This window comes from Meleagris gallopavo, chromosome 6, assembly GCF_000146605.3.
Source record: "Meleagris gallopavo isolate NT-WF06-2002-E0010 breed Aviagen turkey brand Nicholas breeding stock chromosome 6, Turkey_5.1, whole genome shotgun sequence".
NCBI lineage: Eukaryota > Metazoa > Chordata > Aves > Galliformes > Phasianidae > Meleagris > Meleagris gallopavo.
This window is the reverse complement of record NC_015016.2, coordinates 23,606,232-23,612,462: the sequence shown is the minus strand read 5'-3', so window position 1 is coordinate 23,612,462 and position 6,231 is coordinate 23,606,232. Positions and strand designations below refer to the sequence as shown.

The 6,231-nt window shown below is 41.8% G+C and overlaps 1 long non-coding RNA gene across 1 annotated transcript; it reads right to left on the bottom strand.

The window, feature by feature from the left end:
- Nucleotides 1–268: 268 nt before the first annotated feature.
- On the bottom strand, nucleotides 269–3,358 carry LOC109368198. Its single transcript, XR_002115979.2, has 2 exons — nucleotides 1,623–3,358; nucleotides 269–748 (listed from the first exon to the last, which is right to left on the bottom strand). It is a non-coding gene; the product is annotated as an uncharacterized LOC109368198 (long non-coding RNA).
- Nucleotides 3,359–6,231: the final 2,873 nt, after the last annotated feature.

The window sequence follows — 6,231 nt, the reverse complement described above, 5'->3', positions numbered from 1 at the left end:
TGGCAGCTCTTTATAATTTTTTTTTCTTTCCTCTTTCTCTTCCCCTACTCCCTGGTTTCAAAATAACCTTCAAGGCAAAAATGCAGGGCACAGCAAAGGAAAAAAAATTGAAACTGATTGAAAATTTTAAGTCCTTGAACAGAAGGCTTTAAATTTTAACTAACTCACATCAGACAAAATGTTATTACATTCCTATGAAAGAAAGGAACACATTGCAGGAAACGGGATACATGCATTCTTCACGAACGTCCTACTGAAAAAATCAAAACACAGTACAAATAGAGACCTTTATTAAAATTGTTTGGAATATTATATGAAATTTAATATCGTATAATATAGGGCAAAACCCCGATATTAACAGGATGTGATGCATGTGAACAGAGGGCATTAACATATGTATAAATAGAAAAGCTAAAATGTGTCTGACAGTGATATATTAAGTGGCTACATAAATGTGACCGTAGTTAGGAAAGTATGTGATTTTGTATTCTTTAAGCAGTATCCTCTAAGGCAGCACACATAGTAAATTGCTTTTACCTTTACTCTTTGCTTCCTTACAATGAGTAATAGGAGATGTGTTGGAATATTACAGGCACATGCAAAAGAAATGTTAAAGATATAAAACTGGAGGCACAAGCTGAAGACTTATTTGTTCCTGGCTGCCAGAGGCTTACGACTGATCTTCTTTGACTTGTCATTGTTCTTCTTTGGAGGTTCAGGGTTCGCCTGCATGTGTCTGCCATAAAGACTGCAAGGAAATGAGACAACATTTGTTATCAAACTATTAAATATAGGCTTTTGATCTGTAGTGTGTTCAATGGGACATATGGTTACTAGAAATAAAATAAAAAAAACACAGAAGGTCATTACATTTATTTTGTCTCAATACACCGATTCTTCTGTCAGATCTCATGCTGCAGTCCATATTATCAGTTTGTTTGTGACTTACCAGAGTAACACCAGGAAGAGCAGGCCTTTGGAGCGATCAGCTCTGAATTCAGAAACTAGCAACCCTTCCTTGGCAGTTATGGGATTGAAGCACAGAGCACTGCGACAATGCATATTCAAGTTGACAATGACAAAAATTGGGTTGAGCTGGAGAGATAGAGTGCCCTCTTAAAGCAAAGTGAGCATCATCCCTAACCAGAAAACCCAAGGGCTTGATAATGTGACAGAGAGCAATGGTGTCACAGCCTTCTTTGCTGCTCACACATGATTGATAGTACTGGGACAGCTACCAACACATCACTGCCACATTAGTAAGTACCACTGATTAAATGTTGACAAAGTATCCTACAATTAAGACGGCAAGCATTCATAGCAACACTAAATAGACTACATGGCTGAGAGGATCTTGCTAAATATCACATAGTAATTAATAGATAATTTATGAGTAAACCTGATGAAACTAAATTACAAACACACCAAAAATAAACACAGCTCAAACCTAACTCCCCTTCTTCGCACAGAGTGCTTTTTGAAGACGCACTTTGTGGAAGTGACTGTGTATGCAGAAGGGAGCAGGAGCAGGCTTTGTTTCTGCTCATTCAGCTGTACAAACACCCAGAACGGACACAAACACCGAAATCCCTCTGGAAGGTGTCCCCCTGCTAACACCTCACCTTTGTGCTGGTGGGTGTCTGCTCTGATCCCACATTTGGTTGTTGCCAATGAGGTTGGGCACTGACTTCTACAACCTGAGAGGATCGCTGCTGCTGAAAAAGGTAAAGGTGCTGGTCTCTCATGTCACACTGCTTTTGGCACTCAGCTTCTGGTGGAATTTCTCAGGAAACAGGACATGCTTGGGGCCTTTTCATAGGATCATTCAGTCATGATGAAGCCCACCTGCAGAGCTCACACACCTGAGCACCTCTGCTGCAAACGAGGACTGGCTGCAGAGCCTTTTGCAAAGTCATGTCAGGACAGAGCTAGCTTCTCATGAATTTTTTTTCTCATGAAGTTTTTGCTTCTCCAGAAAGTGTGACTTGATACGTAGTTCTGCAGTGGATAACGGCCTGAGTGCATATGTGAGAGATAAAGCAACTCTTTACCTAAGTCACCTTTTGTACTTTGCAAGCTGAAACTACTTTCAGACGCAGAGGATTTGCCCTGCTTCTTAGACAGGGCCTGGTGGACTACGTGGCCAACTTCACGCAAGAGATGTTGAACAAGGATTCAAAGAGACAGAGATACCCTTCAGTTATCATGCTGCACAGCATGGCTCTGGTGGAGCTATTTATGGAAGGCACGAGAGGTTGTAGTTAAGACTGCTGAAACTGGGAGGTTAAAACCTTGCACCTGCTCTGAGCTTTATTGTGCAGCACCTGGAGGATACTTCAGCCCTGGGGTTCCTGGATTGCAAAATGGGATTAGAGCTTGCAGAGCACTGAAGAGAGGCAGCGCTCGTTTTCACCTCCTCAGCAACTGCAGCTGTACATCATGCTGCTGAGCAGACTTCTGTCAAGGCACACCGTGCCCAAAACAGCCCTGCTCAAGGAAAATACAGCTGTAAACTAAGACACTGCTTCACCTTACTGAACTGTTATGTATGCCATCACCTGCTGTCAGTGAGAAATCAGATCCCATTTCCCGAGGAACACAAAGAGAGCCCTTAACCTCTGTGATAACCACATGCTGTCTGTTAGCTAGAATACACATATTTTCCTTTTTGTAAGATATACAGCCCCAATGGCACAAGGCTGTATTTCATCCCAGTACAGCACATGTACCAATCAAATATCCGTCCTAAATGCCCATCTCATTTTGCAAGACGTTAAGTGAACTGGGGGCGGGAAGACAGGGGAGGAGATGTTTTGGCATCAGGAAATACTATCGTAGAAGAGCACGGAAATATTTCAGCTGTCATTCAGAGAGCTTGTCTCGTCAGAAACTGATCCAGGGTAGAAAGAGTCCAGGGACAAGAAGCATCTTTTTCTCAACAATGTGCGGCACAGCATTTGAGCCGCTGTCAGCAGTAATTTCCTAACTGTGAGAAGTTAGCAACAGAGAAGTGGAAATAGACACTGCTCCAATCTGTGAACCAAAAGTTAGTTAAACACTGAATTAACATTCAAGCTGGTTTTTGGCTCCGGAGAAATAACATTACCTTGGAGTGTAATGTGAGGTTTTTCATATAATAAGAAGGTCCACATGAGAGAGTTCAATAACTGAATTAACAGAGAATCCACTCATCCACTGCATGTGAGCAGAATCTCCTGCCCCAGCAGACTGGAACAGAAGTCCACTGTTGCTGTTCTGCATCTTCAGTCTGCTGCTGCCCAGAGCTCCTTCGTCCCGTTAGTGCAATACCAGAAAGGACCAGAAAGGCTTTAGTGTTTTTTTTTGGTTTTATGCCTTTTTTTTTGTCTCAGGTTCCTACTTTTTTTTCTTTTTTTTTTTTTCCCTTTGGAAACTTGATGTGAATTTCCCATTCAGAAACCCTCTTGGTATCCATTATGTCTCTCATTTTCTACTTTCTCAGTGCAAATTTTCAAGCTCGTGGACTGGCAGGGCTCAGATTAGCAAACCATTTCTGAAAATAAAAGGTTTGGTGGGACTTCTATTGACTTCATGAATGCTTTTGAAGTGGAAGAACTGACTATGGACAATTTTGAATCAACTATGAAGTTCCAGTAAAGTCTCCTTGGGCAATATCTTTTGACTGTGAAGTGAGGCCCAGTGGCAGCTGCACGTGTTAAGTGATAAACACCCCAACTTTCCTGTCAGTACTTCTGGTTACAGTTTTGCTTTGCCACTTGCTCCCTATGATACTTAGCACTAGGGGTGCTCCAGTGATTCCCTCTCCACCCCCATGCAAATAGTACATTTGCAATAGTAGATCTACACAAGTTGCAGCATTTTAATGTTCTTTTTGCTTATTCTCAAGGCGTGGGTGCCCAAACTTCATCCAGGAGAGTAATTATTGGGTTCAAAATAAACAAATCAAAGACATCTACTTAGGTTTCTCTGGCAAAATTTCAAGTAAGTTTCAGCTGCATGATGCCGTCTCAGCTGAAGATAAATGCTTTACAATCTATCACAGCAGTCTGCTACGCAAAGAGCAAGGATCAGACGTATTTAGATTATATAAGCCTGCACAGACAGAGACTCTCTCTCCTGTGTTTGCACACATCAAATACAAGGAGACATATGGTGTCACAACAACATTTAAATACAATAATGACTGTGATAATGCCACTGGGACAGAACTTGCCTTCTGTTACACTAGGGAAAAGAGAATTACGGATTTCCAGTGAACTTCTAGTAGAATGACAGACATCACTTTTATAGCTCCCGAGGAGGAAAAAACAGAAAAAGCCAACAACAAAAAGCCCTAATTTAACTGATCCATACAGAGAAACAACTAACCGTACTGCATGAGAACCTAAAACCCTTTGGCTGTAAGAGGTGTGGAGTTCACACATTGCTCCTTCATGATTTTGATACCTTCTGGAAGGGAACAGACACAGAAGTCACTGCCTGTCAGCCGAACTGTAACAGTATATAATGCTGCTTTGCCATTGCGGTGGAGTCAAACATGCACTGACACACTTGCACACTGCCCTTGGCTCAGGTCAGCCCAAAACATGCCTGCTGACAGCCCCACAACCTGGCTGATGGGCAGCAAGCTGCTGAGAGTCGGCACCTTGATGCAGCTCTTTGCATGGCGAGACCCTCAGCATTGGCAGATGGGCTTAATAAACAGAGAGCAATGCTGAGGCTGACTGTACCTACTGTCTTAAGGCAGATTGGTGAGGTAAAGGCTGTCAATACCTACATGGCGCCTTCATACTTGGTATTTTGGGACATCACTGGTTGCTGAGGCTGGTACAGCTCCAGGAAGTGCACTGTGCACACCTCTCTATCCAAAGCCTGGGCTGAAGAGTAAAATGTGGAGTGCAAACAAATGCTTGAGATATTTGCAGTTTGCAGCAGCAGTTGGGAGCCAGTTAGCATAACCACAGCTTGCAAACTATTGAACCATTGTACAATTAGCAGCTACAGCTGCATTGCATGTAGTCTTCTTGTTGTGTTGAAGTGAAAGGGGGGATTAAATGCAAGTCAGAAAATGATGAAAGTCCCCATATAGAGATTTCTGGTTGCTTTCTTTCCTTGTACCACATTTTTCAAAGCAAAGTTCTCTCATGAACATAAATGTTTCTTTGTATGCAAATATAAACAAAATCTCCCTGCATTCTGTCTGCCCCACTAACAAATGCAAGCACTAAGGCTGCTGCAGCAAAACTAACAATATCAAGTGGGAAAGACACTCATTAAACTTCATCATTCTGTCTACTTTAATGATGCTTTCACTTAATAAAAATTCCCTGAGCAATTGCAAGGATATTAGGCAAGGTCTTTGGTTATGTATCAGGGGTCTAAGCTGTCACTAGCAAGCATGCAGCTCAGGAGGGGCATTCCCAAGGGGAAAGAGTGAATACAGCTTTCTTGTAATAAATTTAGAGAGAATCAATAACTACAGCCTGCCACATTACTTAAGCACTTAGGAAAGTAGGTGATCCTTCTAAATTAAACTACAAATTGCTAAATGTTGCAATTTACAGTATAAACTCAGACATGGAGCCTTGCAACTCGAAAGCATGCAGCCTTGCTACCAAATTTCTGAATTTAAAACTCACAAAGTTCCAAAAGTGTCATTTTAAAAACCCCCTTCAATACAATTTTCTCCAGTATTTCTCCCTTGTACAAGACAACATACACTAGCTGAAGGCTGCATACTCCCAGAGATTAGTGAACTAGTGTGGATGAGCAAACTAGTGTAAAGTGTTGGAGGCACACATTGCTTTTCTTGAGTTTAAGCAGTTTGAAATAGGATCACAAGGCTAGCCATAAAAATACATTGCTCGTCTGTAGGAGAGCTACAGTATGAAGAATAAAAATGGCAGGTACAGGTAGATAAGATTTTGGAGGGATACTATCTTCAAATACATACTGCAAACTGAGAGACATAAATGAAAGATACCAGTGCTGCTCAATTTTTCAAAATTGGGTATTTTTTCAACCTTGGTTATTTACAGAGAGCTCAGCAGGATGGATCCCAAGCTCATCTGCTGAACAAGGAGAGAGAAAAGGCTACACAAGCCATGGCATCACAAGAGACCAAAATCTGAATGTACTGCAAGACTGATACACTTAGTTGCTTAGCCTGTATTAGTTTCAACTCTCCAGCACTTACTGCAAGAGGCCTTTGCCCAGGCAGTCTTTGCACAG